The sequence below is a fragment of the Hippopotamus amphibius genome, chromosome 5, assembly GCF_030028045.1.
Source record: "Hippopotamus amphibius kiboko isolate mHipAmp2 chromosome 5, mHipAmp2.hap2, whole genome shotgun sequence".
Classification (NCBI taxonomy): Eukaryota; Metazoa; Chordata; class Mammalia; order Artiodactyla; family Hippopotamidae; genus Hippopotamus; species Hippopotamus amphibius.
The window spans coordinates 104696-124408 of record NC_080190.1 but is presented as its reverse complement, the minus strand read 5'-3'; positions in this window follow the sequence as shown (position 1 = coordinate 124408).

Below are 19713 nucleotides of genomic sequence, written 5' to 3'. Positions count from 1 at the left end.
GGGGAGGAGACCAGGGGGCACGACAGCAAAGTACAAAGTGGGTCCTGGATTGAAAAGGGTGTTTGTGGGCAAACTGGTGACACTCCAGTCAATCTGTAATTTAGTTAATATCACACCAAGGTTAATATCCTAATGCTGATAATTTATTAGGTGGCTGTGTAAGATCTTTGGGAAGGGGAAGCTGGCTCAGGGATTTTTCAAGTCTTCTCCGAGTCTAAGATCTTCAAAGTTTAAAAATCGTTCCTGACACCAATGATGCAGTTTTGTTTGCACTCCCTGCAGTTTGGGGTGGATAAAAGTGTTTGCATAGCCTGCAATCTGGGGACCGAGTTATGAGACCAGAAGTTGGTGGATCAATTAAGTCCATTCAAGAGAATACACTCGTCAATGCTATGTGCTGCGGCCTCACGAGAAGAGGCCGGGACCCCAGAGCTTCTGAAGGTGGTCCCCGCACAACGCGGAGCAGCCTGTCGCAGGAGCTCCTGTTGCTGGCATGGCTCTCCTGCCTGGAGGGTCTCGGAGGCCTCCGGCTCTCTGCTCCTTCCTCAGTCACAATGACCCCCCATCCCGACTGGCTGGTCCCTGCCCCTCGGTGTCTTGTCATCACGTCAGCAAACATGGTTGGAGAAAGTTAAGATCCTTTTCTCCGGAATGTGGGCAACAGGAGTGGCCTCGCCACCCCCCAGTCCTGCCTGTGTCCCCTCCGGAAACTCGGGAAACTGAGCTGAGAAGAGAGCTGGCGCTGGGCCAGGCCCTGGCCTCCAGCCACATGTGCAAGGTGGTTGTGTCCTTTCACACCTGCCCTGGGGCAAAGCCCGTCTGGGCCTGCGCCCCCCAAATGGCTTTCTCAAGAGGCACGATTGGGAGGACTGTCCCAGCCCCAGGCCACCCCCGTGCTCCCGCTGGTTGGGCAGGGGCCCTGGAGCTGCACTCCCGAGAGCAGCAGCTTTCTCTGTTACGCCACACAGTTCAGGCTGTTCCCATTTACACCAGAGTCACCTGATGCCAGCAGCCACCTCCGGACCCTGAGCAGCAAGACAGTGGCCCTGCCGAGCCTCAGGCTGTGAGGTGAGGACCTCCTGCCCCATGCCAAAGGCCAGGTTTGGCCCAAGGGCCTCCTGGGGGCTCTCAGTCACCCAGCAGGGAGCCAGAGTTGCTCTGTTTAGGAACTTATCTGGAAGTTTCAATTATTTTTTATTTTTTTTATTTTTTATTGAAGTATACTTGATTAACAATGTTGTATTAGTTTCAGGTGTACAGACAAGTGGTTCAGTTATACATTTATAGCTATTCTTTTTCAGATTCCTTTCCATTATAGGTTATTAGAGGTATCGAATATAGTTCCCTGTGCTGTACAGTAGGTCTTTGTTATTAGGATGTTGCATTATTTTTAAAAAGCCCATCATGTGAATTGATTTTAAAATGATGCTGAACTTTGTTTCTACCTTCTCAAATGTTAAAGCAGAGAGATTCCCTTCCCTGCGTGTGTGGAAGCGCCGTAACACCTGGGCCTTCTTACATCAGGACACAGCAAGTTTTTGCGAACTCTTCTGATGTTTAGTGAGGCCTTGATTGGCTGTAATATTGTAATGAAGTGTGGACAAGGGGGAGGCAGGGTTGGGACCTAGTGGTCCTCTGCAGCAGGGCCTGGGTAGTGGGCAGTGGGGGGCACTGTCACACGGCTCCACCTCTCTCTCAGGTTCCCCTCCACAGGGTCTGCAGGAAGCCCATCCTGGGATGACAGGGCAGCACAGGCAGAGGCAGAGGCTTCAAGTTTATGTGATTTTCCCAGTCTTTTAGAAAATGAGACATTTTAGCTTCAGTAGGAATTAATGTAGTCTTTCTCATAATTGCACAAAAGTAGCACTGACAGATTTCATAAGTTCTTCAGGATTCCAGCCATGTGTTCTGGAGCAGAGGGACGTGGGCTCATCCCCAACTGCTTCTCTGTGGCTGACCTCCGCTCAGCCCTGGTGTCTGACCCATCTCGCCCATCGCCCTCTCCCTGGGCCACCTGCATCCAGGGCTGCCTCTTCCCTCCTGACAGTCTGTGGAGGCTGCAGAAGGCAGCCTCACATGGCCCTACTGCTGCCGCCCCTGGGTGGACCCTGCGTCACACCGGGTGATGCCAGATGCCCCAACAGACAGTGCAGGTGCCTGTAGGGGAGGTGCTGGGAGTGAGCCTGGGCCTCTGACAGGCTGAGGTTCTGTTCTACACCCTGCCTCTGAGCCTGACCCAGAAGGTACTCAGAGATGCGGTGTCTAGGCTAGAGTTGCCAGGGAGACACAGGACGCCCGTTACACTTCAATTTCAGGTCAACAAAAATAGTGCTCAGCATAAGAATCTGTCATGCAATATTTGGGACATACTTATACTAAAAATAAACTCATTGTTTGCTTAAAATTCAAATGTAACTGGGCTCTCTGGTTTTTGTCTGCTAACTGGCATCCCTGTTCTGGACACACAAAGGGTTCCTTAGACCATCTCAACTCAATTGATATTTATAGGGCATTCCATCCCCAAACTACAGAATATACTTTCTTCTCAAGTGCACATGGAACATTCTCCAGGATAGATCACATCTTGGGTCACAAATTAAGCCTTGGTAAATTTAAGAAATTTGAAATTGTATGAAGCATCTTTTCTGACCACAATGCATGAGACTAGATATCAATTGTAGGGAAAAAAACCTGTAAAGATTACAAACACATGGAGACTAAACAATATGCTATTAAACAACCAAATGATCACTGAAGAAATCCAAGAAGAAATAGAAAAATACCTAGAAACAAATGACAATGAAAACACAATGACCCAAAACCTATGGGATGCAGCAAAAGCAGTTTTAAGAGGGAAATTTATAGCAATATAATCCTACCTCAAGAAACAAAAAAAATCTGAAATAAACAACCTAACCTTATACCTAAAATAATTGGAGAAAGAAGAACAAAAAACCCCAAAATTAGCAGAAGAAAGAAATCATAAAGTTCAGGTCAGAATATTACTCAGCCATAAAAAAGAATGAAATTGAGATATTTGTAGTGAGGTGGGTGGACCTAGAGTCTCTCATACAGAGCAAACTAAGCCAGAAAGAGAAAAACAAATACTGTATGCGAACTCATATATATGGTATCTAAAAAAGTGGTACTGATGAACGCAGTGACAGGGCAAGAATAAAGATGTAGATGTAGAGAATGGACTTGAGGACATGGGGTGGGGGTGAAGGGGAAGCTGGGACGAAGTGAGAGAGTAACATTGACATATATACACCACCGAATGTAAAATAGACAGCTAGCGGGAAGCTGCTGCATAACACAGGGAGATCAACAAGGGGGTGGGTGAGAGCTTAGAGGAGTGGGATAGGGAGGGTGGGAGGGAGTTGCGGGAGGGAAGGGATATGGGGATATACGTATAAATACAGTTGATTCACTTTGTTGTACAGCAAAAACTGGCACAAGGGTGTAAAGCAATTATATTCCAATAAAGAGCTTAAAAAATAAAAAAGATCAGGTCAGAAAAAAATGAAAAAGAAATGAAGGAAACAATAACAAATATCAATAATGCTAAAAGCTGATTCTTTGAGGAGATAAACAGAATTGATAAACCATTAGCCAGACTCATCAGGAAAAAAAGGGAGAGGATGCAAAGCAACAGAATTAGAAACGAAAAAGAAGTAACAATGGACACTGCAGAAATACAAAAGATCATGAGAGACTACAAGCAACTATATGCCAGTACATTGGGTAACCTGGAAGAAATGGATACATTCTTAGAAAAGTACAATCTTCCAAGACTGAACCAGGAAGAAATAGAAACTATGAACAGACCAATCACAAGCACTGAAATTGAAAGGGTGATTAAAACTCTCCCAACAAACAAAAGCGTAGGGCCAGATGGATTCACAGGCGAATTCTAGCAAACATTTAGCGAAGAGTTAACACCTATCCTTCTCTAACTCTTCCAAAATATAGCAGAAGGAGGAACACTCCCAAACTCATTCTATGAGGCCACCTTCACCCTGATACCAAAACCAGGCAAAGATGTCACAAAAACAACAAAGAAACAAACAAAAAACCCCATTACAGTCCCATATAACTGATGCATATAAATGCAAAAATCCTTAACAAAACACTAGCTAACAGAACCCACAGCAAATTAAAAGGATCATACACCATGATCAAGTGGGGTTTATCCCTGGGATGCAAGGATTCTGCAATATACGCAAATCAATCAATGTGATACATCATATCAACAAACTGAAGGATAAAAACCACATGATCACCTCAATAGATGCAGAAAGAGCTTTGACAAAATTCAGCACACATTTGTGATAAAAACTCTCCAGAAGGTGTGCACAGAGGGAACCTATGCGTCTCTGTGTATTTGTCCCCACCGTCCCCAGTTGTGCCCTATGTCTGCCGTCTCTATTGCAGAAGCACTCGTCTGAGCAGGTGATCCTCAGGTGCAGGTTCTTTCAAGCCTACTGTGGGCATCAGACGTGCTCCTCCTGCAGCTGTTTTTCTTTCTCTTCTTTGGTTCTGCAGACTTTGGGTGTCCATTTTGGTTTTGGTCCCTACTTTGCGTGTGGGTTGCTCTCAGGAGTCAGGCAAGAGGCGGGGAGAGAGGGTGATTGGGGCTCACTTGCAGCTTCAGGTCAGAGGTAGGGAGGGCAGACTAACGGAAATCTCCGGGATTGCTGGCAGCCGCAGAGTTCCGCTAGAGCCTGAGATGTCGGTGGGCTTCCCCTGCTGCCGGGAGCGTGCGGCCCGTAACCTGCCTCACACACAGGGCCCCTGGCGGCGGCGGGTGGACGGGCGGCGGGCCAGCTGCACGGCGGCGGGGGCGGGGCCGGGGGCCGGCGGGGGGCGGGGCGGGGGCCGGCGGGGGGCGGGGCGGGGGCCGTGCAGAGCTGCAGCCGCCCGCTGGGCCGCGTCGCCGCCGCCTGTGGGTCCGTGGAGAGGGGTTTTCCTCCCGGGCGCTCTGAGACGAACGTCCCCCGCCTCTGCGTCTGTCCCAGGGGTCCCCCAAACTCCCTGTCCGGCTGGCGCAGCGCCCGCCCGGCCGCGCTCCCTGGGGAGAGGGCTCCAGCCCCCCGCTTCTCGGGCTGGGCGGCGCCGCCCGACTCCTCCGTGCGGGCCTCTCCCGGCGCTGCCCCGGGCGCACCCGCCGCGGCTCCCTCTCCTGGGGGCCCCGCCGTGTGCGGGAGCCTTCCCCCCTCCCAGCCCCCTCCCACAGGGGCCGGTCTCCTCAGAATTCTTCGTCTCTGTTTCGCCCCCTCTTTCCTTTGCGCTGCCCGATTAGGGGGCATTTCTCCTGCCCTTTTGGAGGTCTGGGGTCTCCTGCTGGCATCCGGGAGGCGTTCTCCAGGAGCCAGTCCCCAAGGGGCCGTGTTTTTCAAGTATTTGCGTGCAGGAGGGTGATCGCCGTGTGCTCCTCCCCTGCTACCTTTCTCCGGTCTCTTTCTTATTTTTAAATAACGTTGTAAAGATTATCGTCATACAAAAAAACATGACTTTACAGATTATTCTGTAAAATGAAGTCTGGGGGAGGAGGAGCTGTTTAAGGCTCTCGACAGGTCGTCCACCGCCTTCCAGAAAGGAGGTGCTGACTTACACATCTCCACAGCCCTGCCAGCCTGACCGCTGCCCAGCTCGGGGTGCCAGCAGCCTGGCCACACACGCTCCGCATGGCCCTGGGGAGAGCGGGTCACGTATTTAAAGTCCACACTCATCTTCTCACAACTACTTTAACTTAAAGTGTTCACTGTTGTTTCCTTTTTAAAACGACAGCCAATTAATGGAGTCCGTGTAACACGTGTCCATTGAGGACCTCGTCAGGCACTCAGGGGACCCCTGAGAGGGGCCACAGCTCCAGCAAAGTGTCACAGCAGAGGTCCAAACACCCCTTCCTCATGTCTGTGCTCTCCTGCTGCAGGGAGCTCCTGACCTCGTGACCCTGCTGCCTGTACTCTCTGCGCCTGGTCCTGGCCTGCCCCTCACCTGCCCCTCAGGTGGCCCCAGGCTGCCTCCCAGTCTGCCCACAGTGTTTGCTCAGGTGCAGCCTTGCAGCTAGCCCAGATGCTCGGAGCTTAGAGCTTTATGATTTCCAGGACAAACAGCAGTGAGGAAGTCCATGTTCACTGTCACCCAAATTCCCCTCAGATTCTCTCCCTTTCTTGGGATCATGTCCCCTGCCTCCTCGGGAGTCCAGGGCTTCCTGCTCCAGCCACTTGTGGATTCCTCTGCAGCTCCATGGCAGTGCAGCCGAGTTCATCACCCTGAACTTCGATGGCGATTTAAAAGGCTGACAGCAGGGATGCTGTTTTCAGTATAAACTTTGGAGCCAGGAGACCAGGGAAAATCATTTCACTTCTTTGAGCCTGTGTCATCCATCTATCTATCTATCTATCTATCTATCTATCTATCTATCTATCTATCTATCATCTCTATCTATCTATCTCTATCTATCATCATCTATCTATCTAATCTCCACTTTATAACAGTGGAGTTATCATAATGGTGCCTAACCTCAGAGAGTTGTTATAAGAGTTGGGTGGTGAAATACCGGTAAACCATTACCACATGGTAGGCACTTGGTAAATATTATCCAAAAGCGAAGGTGAATTTTGGATGGCAAGCCCAGAAAAGGCGGGCACTCAGCTCAAACTCCATTTTCAGATTAATAAATTCTCTTTTCAAAGAAGGTGATGATGCCTTTGCTTAAACAGTCTTTGGACAAAAAAATGTAAATACTTTCCTCTACCCTCTGGTCAAGACACAATTAAAATATAACAGTGTTTTGTTTTGATGTGAATATGAAATTATTTTACCAAGCATATGTCATGACCTGGCAGGGCCTCAGGAACTTGTTCGCCATCACTATTCCAGCCTTCCAACAAGTACTACCGAGCTTCTGACCACACAGAGTGTCAAAAGGTGATTTACTAATACTTCCTTCCTAGTTGTCACCTCAGATTTATGTTTCCATAGTTCACTAGTCTCAATGCTGGGAAAAGAGAAGTGCTGAAACGTTTTGGAATCTGAAATCTTTGGCGCGGTAGCAGCCCTGCTCTTCAGAGGCAAGATGCTGATGCCGACTCAGAAATTCTCAGCCACGTGTGTGTCCCCTGATTATCCCATCTCCTGACATCTTTAACTTCAGTTTTGAAAGCACTTCCTTTCAGGTTGTCCCTACAATTAAGTGGGGACCAAATAGTTTGATAACTGATAATTCGGCGCAGTCCCCACTATTACACGTTGCGGAAGAAGTGGTATCCGAGGATGCCGCGAGGAAGAGGCCCGCGTCCTGGTGTGTGAGGCGTGTGGTCACGTAGGAGCCAGGGCTGTGTTTAGACCAGAGTTTCCACTCCCCTCTCATCATACAGTTTATTTGTTCACTGAACAGAAGTACGTACAAGTGCACCTGCTGTGTGGAATAACGTATGCGCGCGTGGAGGTATGTGCGCCGTCACGTGTGGGTGTCTTTGTACCTGTGTGTGAGACCGTGTGCTCATCTATTCTATTGCATGTGGGAGTGCATACTGATATCAACAGCTAGACAGGCTTCCTGGCTGCCAGGCAAGGAGCAGGGAAAAACGGACAAAAATCTCGTTCGTAGATTCCAGCCAGACGTGTTGCTGCCTCTGCTGTAAGCACCTCGTCATTGGAAGACACCTGCTCCACTGTTCCCAGTGAGTGGACTTAGTTCAGTGGAGGCTCTTCTCTTGGTTTCAGAGGCAGAAATACCCCCTTGCTGTGGCTGCCTCCCCCGGTCCCATCTTCTCCCACTTGAAGAAGGCCCAAGACCTTGGGTGCGAGTGTGTGAACATGTGTGCATGTGTGTGGTGTGTGTATGTGTTGTGTGTGTGTCATCCGTGTATGAGAAAGGGTGGGGAGAGAGAGAGAGAGAATTCCCGGCACTGTGCTCCTGGCTGGGTGCACAAAGGTGAGCAGAACTGTTTCTGTAGCTTATGTTGTAGTTGGGAAACTGATGTAAAAGAAATGTCACGCAGACGTGACTACAAGATGAGATAACTAACGTGAAAGGAGACAAGCAAAACAGGGACATGTCAGCAAATGACAGAGGGTCTGGGTTACATTAGGAGGAACACCTGGAAGTCCTGTCTGTGGATGAGACATTTACATTGGGATTTTAAGAATTACCTATATGAGGAATGAGTCAGGGTATGTCCCTGGCAGTCCAGTGGTTAAGACTCCGAGCTACCAATGCAGGGGCCCCAGGTTCCTTCCCTGGTCAGGGAACTAGATCCTGCATGTTGCACTGAAGATCCTGCAACAGGCAATAAAGATGCCGAATGCTGCAACTAAGACCTGGCACAGCCAAATAAATACATATTAAGCAAAGAAAAAAGAAAAATGCTTAAACATTTGGCCTTTGCACTATAAAACTCTTAGAGGAAAACATAGGCAGAACACTCTATGACATCCATCAAAGCAAGATCCAGTTATTTTGTTGTCCATTGTTATTTGTTTGTTCTTTAGTTCTTCTGAGTCCTTATTAACTGTTTCTTGTATTTTCTGTATTTTGTCATTGAGATTTTGTATCATTTTTACTATCATTACTCTGAATTCTTTTTCAGGCATTTTTCCTATTTCCTTTTCATTTATTTGGTCTTGAGGGTTTTTTTCCTGCTCCTTTGCCTGCATGGTGTTTCTTTGTTTTCTCATGGTAGTCCAAACTTCAGGGGTTGCTTGTACCGGCAATAAAGGGGTTTAAAGAAGACTGTCAAACCCCATATTAATGGCAGAGTGTTGAGTCAAACAAATACTAAGTCTAGGAAACACATGCATGTATAAGACAGACAAATACTGAATCCAATAGGACATAAGGCACTGGAAAGACCTGACAGAGGAATCCCAGTATGCTATCAGACATTCAAAGAAGAAACCAACAAAAATTCAAAACCAAAACAGAACAAAACAGAAACAAAAGCAAAAACAAAGAAACAAACAAATAACACCACACACACACAAACACAAATCCAGGGAGATATTGAAAGCTAGGATCAAATATAAAAAAGAGCTAGAGTACCACTAGACAGACTGGAGATTCTCAGAATGAAATTAGACAATTACACTAAAAACTAAGATAAAGACAAAAACCTAATAATAACTACCAAGGCGGTGTGTCATCTGGAGAATAAAGCAAGGAGACTGAGCAGATTGATAATGTTGCTTATAAGTATGTTAAGATAAAATAAACAAAAAAAAGATAGTAGACAGGGCAACAGAAGAGCGTAGTGTGACTGGAAATATGAAAATAAAATAAAGAAATAGAAATGTATAAAAGATAGAGATGAAAAGAAGGTAGGAGAGATATATAATCAGCACTACAAAAAACTTAGCTAGAAATAGAAATATATAAAAAGGCTAGAAATAAAATATAATAAAAAATAGAATCAAAAATATATTATAAAACTTGTAAATCCCTTAGGACTAAGATCCACACATTTTTTAAAGACAAGTTTTAAATTACACAATTATAAAGTAATTAACAGACAAAAATATAAATGTTTTGTAATCTCAAGATGGAGAAGGTCTTCTAAAGCATGATCTAAATTCTGAAAGTCACAAAGGAAAACTTTTTAAATGTTTGACTACATAAAAATCTAAAGTTCTATATGGCAAATCAAACAAGAAACTGGGAGAAATTATTTCCAGCACATAAAACAGGAAAATAACTAATATTTATTTGATATATAAAGGAGAGGTCTAGGACAACTTGCAGTCCAGTGAGTGGGACACATTGGGTTGGGGTGGGACTGAGGACCAGGCAACACTTTTTTCAAATGTCCCTGGGGGAGTTCCCGCTGCTGGGGAAGGGATGGTTTCCTCCCTCCTCAACGTGCCTCCCCAACACTGGACGGGTTCTGGGCACCAGGAATTCACTTCCAAGTTTCACCGCAGGCCTCCCTCAGCCAGCGTGAGCAGATGGAGACATTTCCACCATCATCTGCTGTCAATGTCACACCCTTTGTGCAGAAGAAAGTTTACTTCTTCTGTCCCCGTGTGGCTGCAATGAGGAAATGCCCATCGATAAGACGAATAAAATATGGTGATGTTTTTTAAACGTATTCTTATTTAAAAGTTCTAAAAACCTGAGAAGGAATTCATAAAACACCAATATGAAAAGGGAAACATATATAAATAGCTACTTCATTAAATTAAAAATAAAATAGCTAATAAGTGAGTGAAAAGCTGACGAACTTTATTGATCAGAGAAATGCAAATTAGAGTAATGAGATAGCTTTTTCTCATTGATCAGTAACCGACAGCATCCAGTGTCAGAAGAAAATGTGTAGAAATTAGCGCGGCTATACTACTGTGGGAGGGTTTTCAGGTACTGCAGTCTTTCTGAGGAGAAATTTACGTATGACTCACATCTTAAGTTCGCATGCCCAGTGATCTAACCACCCCGCTGTCACAAACTGTCTTATGGAAATATATGCATGTCTGAAAAAATAATACATCTACACAGTGTTGACTTAAAAAAATGCAAAACATGAGAGTTGTGAGTTGAGTTTATTTGGGGCAAAATGAGGGCTGCAACAGACAGCCTCTGAGAAACTGTTCCAAAGAGGCAGGGGGAAGATTAGTATACATGTATTCTTGGTAAAGGAGGAGTAATTGCAATGAAATACATTTTTTTAAAGGGGGTTTCTGCTAGTCATGAGGAGCAGACATCACCATGTAGGTATTTAGTGCTTTTCTAGATATGAGAGGACGCACGGCTCATAAAATCAGCTCCTGAAAACACCTAACTATCTAAAGACCTGTTCTGCCCATCCTCCAAAGCACAGAGTGCCTCATTCCTGGTATCCACCCTGAATTCCCTTCAGGGGATGTGGAAGGTCAGTAGCTATAGCAGCACAAAGTGATTTAATTCTTGTACAGGCAGATGGCAAGTTCCAATTTATAGCTGACAACAGATATCATTGCAGCACTGTGTGTGATAGCAAAATGTTCAAGGAAAACTAACTTTTCATCAAATGAAAATACAAAAATAATAAAAAATTCACAAAATGAAATATTTTGCAGTCAGTAAGATGAATGATGCAGAGTTGTTTGCTTTAGCTCTAAAAATGCATACCTGTAGCATAATTATTGCTAAGTAAATAATTTTGTGATTACTATGATACAATTCTCTGGGGAAGAAATGTGTGTGTGTGTGTGTGTGTGTGTGTGTGTGTTTATATAAGCTTTTAAAAATTGGAAGAATAACCACAGTGGGGCACACACTATTAATTGATAATCTAACATCCATTTCCAATCACTTTCTTCTTTGAACACGTCCACTTTTAAGGTCTGGAAAAGCTAAATCTTCACATTCCACCCTCTCCTGCATGTAGGAGTGGCTATGCGCTAACCAATAATAAAAGCAATTTCAGGTTTCCTGGAAGTTTTTTGGAAGCTCTTGAATAAGAGCTGATAAAGGGATAAAGGGAGAGGCGAGAAAAACACTTCCAGAATGGTGGATTAAGAACTCTGAAAATCTGCTCCTCCATAACAGTGATGAAAACACTACCAAATTGTCAAAATAAAGAAAAATGAAGTCAGCCTCGGAGAAGCATAAAGGAAGCCCCAGGAGGAGAGAAAAGAAGAAGGGACAGAAGGACTATCGGAAGACATGATTACCGAAAACTTCCAAATTTGATGCAAAATATTCATCTACATATGCAAGAAACTTAACAAACTCCAAGGAAAGTAAACTGAAGGAGAGCCACACCTGCACACCTCATGGTCATGCTGTCAGAAGATAAAGATAAAGATGGCACCTTGAAAGCAGCAAGAGAAAGTGAGCCCCATGTGTCAGCAGTCCTCCACAACTAACAGTTGACTTCTCATCAGAAATCGTGGAGGCCAGAGGCAGTGAAACGACAAGTGCAGAAAGAACAGACACTTGACCTTCAACAAGCTGGGGTTAGGGGTGCTAGCCATCCATCCAGTGGAAAATCCACATGTAACTGATAGCCGGTCCTCTGTACCCTCGGTTTCTCTGTACCCTCAGTTCCGAACCCGAGGACTCAACCTACGCAGATGGGGCAGCACTGTAGTGTTTGCTATGTTTCATTGAGGTCAGTTTGTGTACAATATAGTGATTCACAAGTTTAAAGGTTACACTCGATGTATACTTAATGTGAAATATTGGTTATTCCCTGTAGCTTATTTTATAGCTAACAGTCTCTACCTCTTACTCCCCTACCCCTATCTTGCTCCTCCCCCCTCCCCTCCCCCCAGTGAAGGTCAATAGTTTGAATATTGCTATTTTAAAAATCAACACATACGTGGGCCTGCAATTTTCAAACCCATGCTGTTCCAAGGTCAACTGTACCGTCAGTCGAGAATTCTATATCCAGAAAAACAATCCTTCGAAAAAGAAGGAGAGATTAAGACATTTTCAGATAAACCCAGATTGAGAGAATTCACCCCTAGCAGACATGTCTTACAAGAAATACTAAAGGCAGCCCTTCAGGCTGAAATGAAAGACACCAGACAGTAATTCAAATCCACGTGACAAAATACGAAGGGACACTAAAAGTAACTACATGGAGCATAACTGTATTCTCATGTTAACTCTTTCCTTCTCTCTAATTTAATACCCAGCTGCATAAATCAATAATTATAAACGTGTCAAAAGGCTTATCATGTATAAAGATGCCACTTGTAAGACAAAAATTACACAAAAGAGGGGGGGAGAACAAGGGTAAATTGGGGCAACTTTTGTATACTATTGAAATTAAGTTGGTGTTAACACAAACTAGATCTTAAATTAAGATGTTCACTGTAGTGCTCAGGCAACTGATAAGGAACTAACTCATAATAAATATAATATAATAATGCATATAATTTGTAGTATACATAATAATACATCAATTATATTATAAAGCAATGTAAATGATATATAGCTTAAACAAAGACTGAATTTAAATAGCATATTTGAAAATATCTATTACACACACACACACACACACACATAAATAGGGATAGAAGACCAAAAAAGAGATCAGACACACATACAACTAATAAAAAAAGTTAGATGTAATTTCTACCTTATCAGTAATTTTTTAAAATGTAAATGGAGTACACAGTCAAATCAAAGGCAGAGATTGGCAGAATAGAGTTTTTTGAATGATTCTTCGTCATGTGATCTATAAGACACATATTTTAAATTCAAAGACATGAAAAGGTTGAAAGTAAAAGGATAGAAAAGTTGCTATGAAAAAAGCAACCCAAAAGAGCAGGAGTTCTATAGGAATATCCAACAAAAGAGATTCTATGATAAAAATTATTGCCAGAGACACAAAGGATATTTTATTATGATAAAAGAATCATTCCATCAAGAAGATGCAACAATCACGAATCTATGGGTACCTAACAACAAAGCCCCCAAATTGAGATTAATCAAAAACTCAGAGATTTGAAAGGAGAAAGAGACAATTCAGCAAGACAAACTAGAGAACTCACTCCTCCCTTTTCATTAACGGGTATGCAGAACAACTAGGCAAAATATCAACAAGGAAATAAAAGACCTGACCAGCACTAAAGCCCACCTAGGTTCAGCACTCACCTATAGCACACCCCACCCATCAGCAGTCACATACACATTCTCTCAGAGGCACATGGAACATTCTCCAGGACAGACTGTGGATGTAGCTGTAACTTAGGGTCTCAGTAAATGTAAAGGGGGTGAGCTCACACATGGTATATTCGTTGACCACAAGAGAATAAAATTACATATCAATAACAGAAGGAAATTTTGAAAAGCAAACAACATGTGACAATCAGACAGTATACTTCTGATAACCAGTGGGTCAAAGAAGAAATTACTAAGCAAATTACACAATATCTTTTGGTGAATGTGAATGAAAACACATCATATGAAAACACAGGAGATGCAGCTAAAGCACTGCTTAGAGGAAAACTTATACCAGTAATGCCTATAACATGTATACCTGTAAACACCTGTATTAAATAAGAAGAAAGATCTCAAATCAATAACCTACCTTTCCATCTTAATGAATTAGAAGCAGAAGGGCAAGTTAAACCCTAAGGAAGCAGAAGGAAAGATATAATAAATTCTAGAGTAGAAATCAATTAAACAGGAAAAAAATAGAGGAAAAAATTTAATCCAAAATTGATTCTTTGAAAATATTTTTTAAATGGATATAGCTAGAACGATCAGGAAAAAAAGGAGGGATGATTCAAATCCCTAAACTCAGGAATGAAAGTGAGAGTATCACTAATGACCTTACAGAAATAAAAAATGTTTCTATGGGATGCTATAAACAACTGCATGCTAACACAATAGATAGTCAAGAAGAAATGGACAAATTCCTAGAATACAAACAAATTTCTAGACTAACTACCAAAACAGACTTAAGAAGAAATAGAAAATCTGAATGTACCTATAGTGTTAAGAGTTTGAGTTAGGAATCAAAAAACTCCCAACAAGGCAGATTCTAGGCTCACAAGGCTTCATGGTGAATTCTACGAAAAGTTTAAAGGGAAATTAATACCAATTGTTCACAAACTTCCCAGCTCATTTTAAGAGATCTGTATTACCCTGATACAGATATCACCAGATATCACCTGATACAGAACAGGACACAGATGTCACCAAAAAAAAAAAAAATACAATACCTCTCATGACTACACACTCAAAAATTCTCAGCAGAATACTAGCTAACCATATCCAGCAACACATAGAAAGAATTACATGGCATGCCCACATAGGATCTATCGCAGCAATGCGAGGTTGACTTCACATATAAAAATCAATCAGTATGATGCACAATACTTATACAATGAAAGACAGAAGCTGCACAATCATCTCAGTGGATACAGAAATAGCTTTTCACAAAAATCAACCCCTTTTCATAATAAAAACACTAAACGAGCTAAGAATATATGGGAACTTCCTCACGCTGATAAGAGGCATCTACAAAAATCTCACAGGTAACTTTATACTCAACGGTGAAGGAGTGAATGCTTTCTCCCTAAGATCAGGAACAAGACAAGATGTCCAGTCTCACCACTTCTATTGAACATAATCCTGGAGGTGCTAGAGCAATTAAGCAAGAGAAAGAAATGAGAGATATTCAGACTGGAAACAAAAAAGGAAAACGTTGTCTATTCGTAGGTGATGTAATCCTGTGTATAGAAAATGGGAAGGAAAATAGACAAACTATTAGAACTAAATGAGTTCAGCAAGGTTGCAAGATGCAAGGTCAATATTCAAAATTCAGCCTTATTTCTAGACACTACCAATGAACTATGCAAGAGTGACATTAAGAAAAAACTCCATTTACAATATCACCCAAAAGAAAACACTCAGGAAGAAATTAACAAAGGAATTATAAAACGTGAACACTGAAAACTGTAAGACATCATGGAAGTAAAGACCTAAATAAATGGGAAGACATTCCCCCCTGTGGATCAGAAGGCTTACTATTGTAGGAGTGTTAAGATGGTGAATGGGCTGCATTCTGCGTCTCTCCCCTCTGCCAAGGCCGTATGTTGAAGTCCTAACCCCCAGCACCTCAGAATGTGACTGTATTTGGAGACAGGGCTTTTAAAGGGGTAATTACGTTTAAATAAGGCATTAGGGTGGGTCCTATTCAATCTGACCTGTGTCCTTATAAGAAGAGAAGACGAGGACACACAGAGACACCAGGGGTGCCTGTGCACAGAGGAAACGCCACGGGAAGAGGCAGCAGGAGGGTGGCTGCCTACAAGCCAAGGAGAAAGACCTCAGAAGAGAGGAAACCTGCGGACACCTTGATCTTGGACTTATCCCCCAGAACTGTGAGAATAAATTTCTATTGTTTATGCCACCCAGCCTGTGGTACTTTGTTATGGCAGCCCCCAGCAACTCATACAGATGGCCCTACTCCCTAAGAGACATACAGATTTATTTCAATCCCTATCAAAATCTCACGTATCTGTTTTGCAGAAATTGACAAGCTAATCCTAAAATTCAAACGGAAATGCAAGGAATTCAGAATAGCTTTTAAAAGTCTTTAAGAAGAAGATCTAACTTAAAGGACACACTTCCTGACTTAAAAGCTTAATACAAAGCTACAGTTATCAAGACACTGTGGAACCGGCATAAGGATAGACACGTAGAATGATGGAATAGAACTGAAAGTCTGGAAATACACCCTCACATCTGTGGTCAATTGATTCTCAGCAAAAGTGCCAAGACAGTTGGCCTTCTTGGGTCTTTCTCCATTACTGAAATTTGTTCCTTTCAACAAATGGTGTTGGGACAAAGGATACCCACATGCCAAAGAACTAAGTTGGACCCTGTCTCATACCCTATACGGAACAGCTCAAATGGATTCAAATCGCACACTAAGAAGAAAATCTCAGGATAAATCTTCGTGACCCTAGATTAGACAATGATTTCTTACATACAAACCAAAGCACAAGTGACAACAAACAAACAAACAAACAAAGGATCAACCTGACCTCATCAAAATTTAGACCTCATCAAAATGTAAACCTTTTGTGCTTCAGAGGACATCATCATGGAAGTAAAAAGACAACCTACAGGGGCTTCCTAGGTGGTGCAGTGGTTAAGAATCTGCCTGCTAATGCATAGGTCACGGGTTCGATCCCAGCTCCAGGAAGATCCCACATGCCGCGGAGCAACTAAGCCCGTGTGCCAAAAAATAAAAAAAAAATAAATAAAAGACAACCTACAGGATGGGAGAAAATACTTGCAAATTCTATATCTGATGGGGAATTGTAGCCAGGATAAACCATTTGGGTGCAACTCTCTGAAACACGTTTCTCCTGAGCTGTCAAAGTCCATGGTTTCCCTACAAAATATTCCCTCTGTGCCATTTAAAGCATTGCAGGGCAGCTTTTAAAAAGATGTTTCTACTATTCTTCCAGGACTTTACTTCAAGTTGGTGCCACTGATTATGCCAGTGTTGAAGATGTGCTTCTTTCCTGACCAGGAAAGGACACTGAAAGTTATTTATTTATATATCTTTATTGGAGTATGATTGCTGTATAATGTTGTGTTCACCTCTGCTGCACAACAAAGTGAACCAGCTGTATGTGTACATACATCCCCATACCCCCTCCATCCTGAGCCTCTCTCCCGCCCTCCCCACCCCACCCCTCTAGGGCATCACCAAGCACCAGGCTGACCTCCCTGTGCTCTGCAGCACCTGGGTGTTATTTTAAGTACACTTGAACCAAGACACTTGTTTACATTTGCCTTTCAAATGGATGCACAAGATGATACACTTGTTCAAAGTAAGAGCAAAAGAAATCTTTTAGTAGGTATAAACTAAAAATCAGGAATAATTAAAAACAGAATTGGCAGTATGTTTTCTTTCTTAATGTGACTTCAAATAGGGAAGCTACCTCTGTGGGGAAAGTCTGGACTCTCACTTCCTGCTTTATGCAGTTCTGCATTGTTTGATTTCTTACAAGGCGCATGTCTTACTTTCCTAATTTTGGTGATATTTCAATTTAGACATAATTAACTGCAATAAGGTCTTTCCATACTGTTTTACTAGTCAATTCTATGAAAATTTCAAAGTCTAGATAATTCCCCCAAAATTTAAAGTATCCCACACAATGGAAAAAGATGGAGAGAATTTCAGTTGTTTCTAGAGTTAGCACAATTCTTACAGAAGAACACACTAAAACATAAGAATCTGAAGCCCAATTTTATCTATTAACACATAGATGCAAAATGACTAAAAACACTACTGACAAGTTGAATCCATGAGCATGTGAAAAGAGTATCTTTCCACGGAAATCTTGGCTGTGAAGTGGAACCATAAGCCTGCTTTCGTACGAAACCATGTTCTCATCCAGCATCATACCAGCAGATTTAAGGAGAAAAATCCTAGGACTGTCTCAATTCAAAAGATATTTCATTATCTCAACACTCATCCCTGCTAAATACTCTTTGTCAACAAGAGAGAGCAGAAAATGGTCCCAATATGATTGTCTCTTTGTCACAACCAACCAGCAATAGACTTGATGGAGAAGTACCCCGTCCTGCCAGGCACAAGGCAAGGCCACCTCTGTCATCCCAATTAGTCAACCTTGTCCAAGAAGCTGCAGGCACGTGACCAGGATGCAAGACACATAAAAAGGCCTTGCTTCTGAGAAGAAGTGCTCCAAACTGCCCTCACTTTGCAAGGACATCTGTACCTGCATTTAGAATCTGTGTTGTGTGGCCATCCCGCAGCCTCTCCAAAGAGGGCCTGCCCCAGGCCGCGGCTGCACCCCGGGGGGTCTAGGCTCACCTGCGCCTGCCCTTGGGCCCCCTTGCCAGGATGCACACGCTCACATAAGCTGCCAGATGTAGCTATTCTCAGCCAGGGTGGGGCCCCGGGGCCTGCTCGGCCTCACTCACGTCCTGTCTGCACGCCCACCGGTCAGGGCTTGAATTGGAGCCCCAGGGAAGGCTGACCCTGCCCATCCCTCCAGCACCAGCAGGAGGGACAACCTGAAAAGGAAACTGCTGCGTGGACCCTGATGTCGGTCTGGCAGGCCTGGCAGGGTGGAAGAAGAGGGCAGAGGGGTCGAGGTGGCACAGTCTGCATGCTGAGGAATGGGCCCTGCTACCCCACACCAGCCCCTGGGAGGGAACGACAGGAGCACATGCAGCTCAGCAGGCCTGCAGCCTACCAGCTCACGGGCAGAAAACGGGTCCCAGAGTCCCGCCAAGGTCAACGCCCCTTCACAGCAGAGGACGTTAACATGTCCAACACCAGTAATGCAGCTGCAGTGCTACATGCAGAACAATCAGGGCCTGTCACTTGCTAGTAAGCTGGGAGGGAACGTGCGCTAGACTTCAGAGTGTGGAATGCAGCCTCTGCTTTATGTAAATAAAAGCACAGGAGGTGGTTTTTGTTCTTTTCACTTTCCTTCATGCTTTGAATTGTACACAGAGATACACGACTTATTTAAAAGTATAAAATGACAACTTATAAATTAAGATCTTCCCACATCACCAGTTAGAAGACAGAATGAAACACACACAAAAGAACTGTAAAATATCTAAAACAACTGAAAAGAAATAGCTTGGAGGTGCATGGTGTCCTGCACAGAGGTGACATTTTGAAACAGAAAGTCTACCCAAATAGCTCATTGATTTAAACAAACACAAGAAAACCCCTAATGTACCTGTTTTAGGATTTTTTTTTACTAAATTTATGTATTTATTTAATTTACTGGCTGTGTTGAGTCTTCATTGCTGTGAGCAGGCTTTCTGTAGTTGCGGAGAGTGAGGGCTACTCTTCTTTGTGGTGTGCGGGCTTATCATTGCGGTGGCTTCTCTTGTTGTGGAGCAAGGGTCTAGTCACGCAGGCTTCATTAGTTGCAGCCTTCAGGCTCAGTAGTTGTGGCTTGTGGGCTCTACAGTGCAGTCTCAGTAGTTGTGGCGTACGGGCTTTGTTGCTCCATGGCATGTGGGATCTTCCCGGACCAGGGCTTGAACCCGTGTCCCCTGTGTTAGCAGGGGATACTTAACCACTGCACCACCAGGGAAGCCCCGTTTTTTAGAATTTGACAAAATGATTCTAAACAGTAATTATCCCCTGAGTTTCTACAATAAAAATGGACCTGTTTTATAATTAGCGATTAACTTTTTCAAAATTGGTCAACTCTTTTTTTCTTCTTTGTCCTCGACTGAATTTACCTGCTGATTTGACAAAGTGG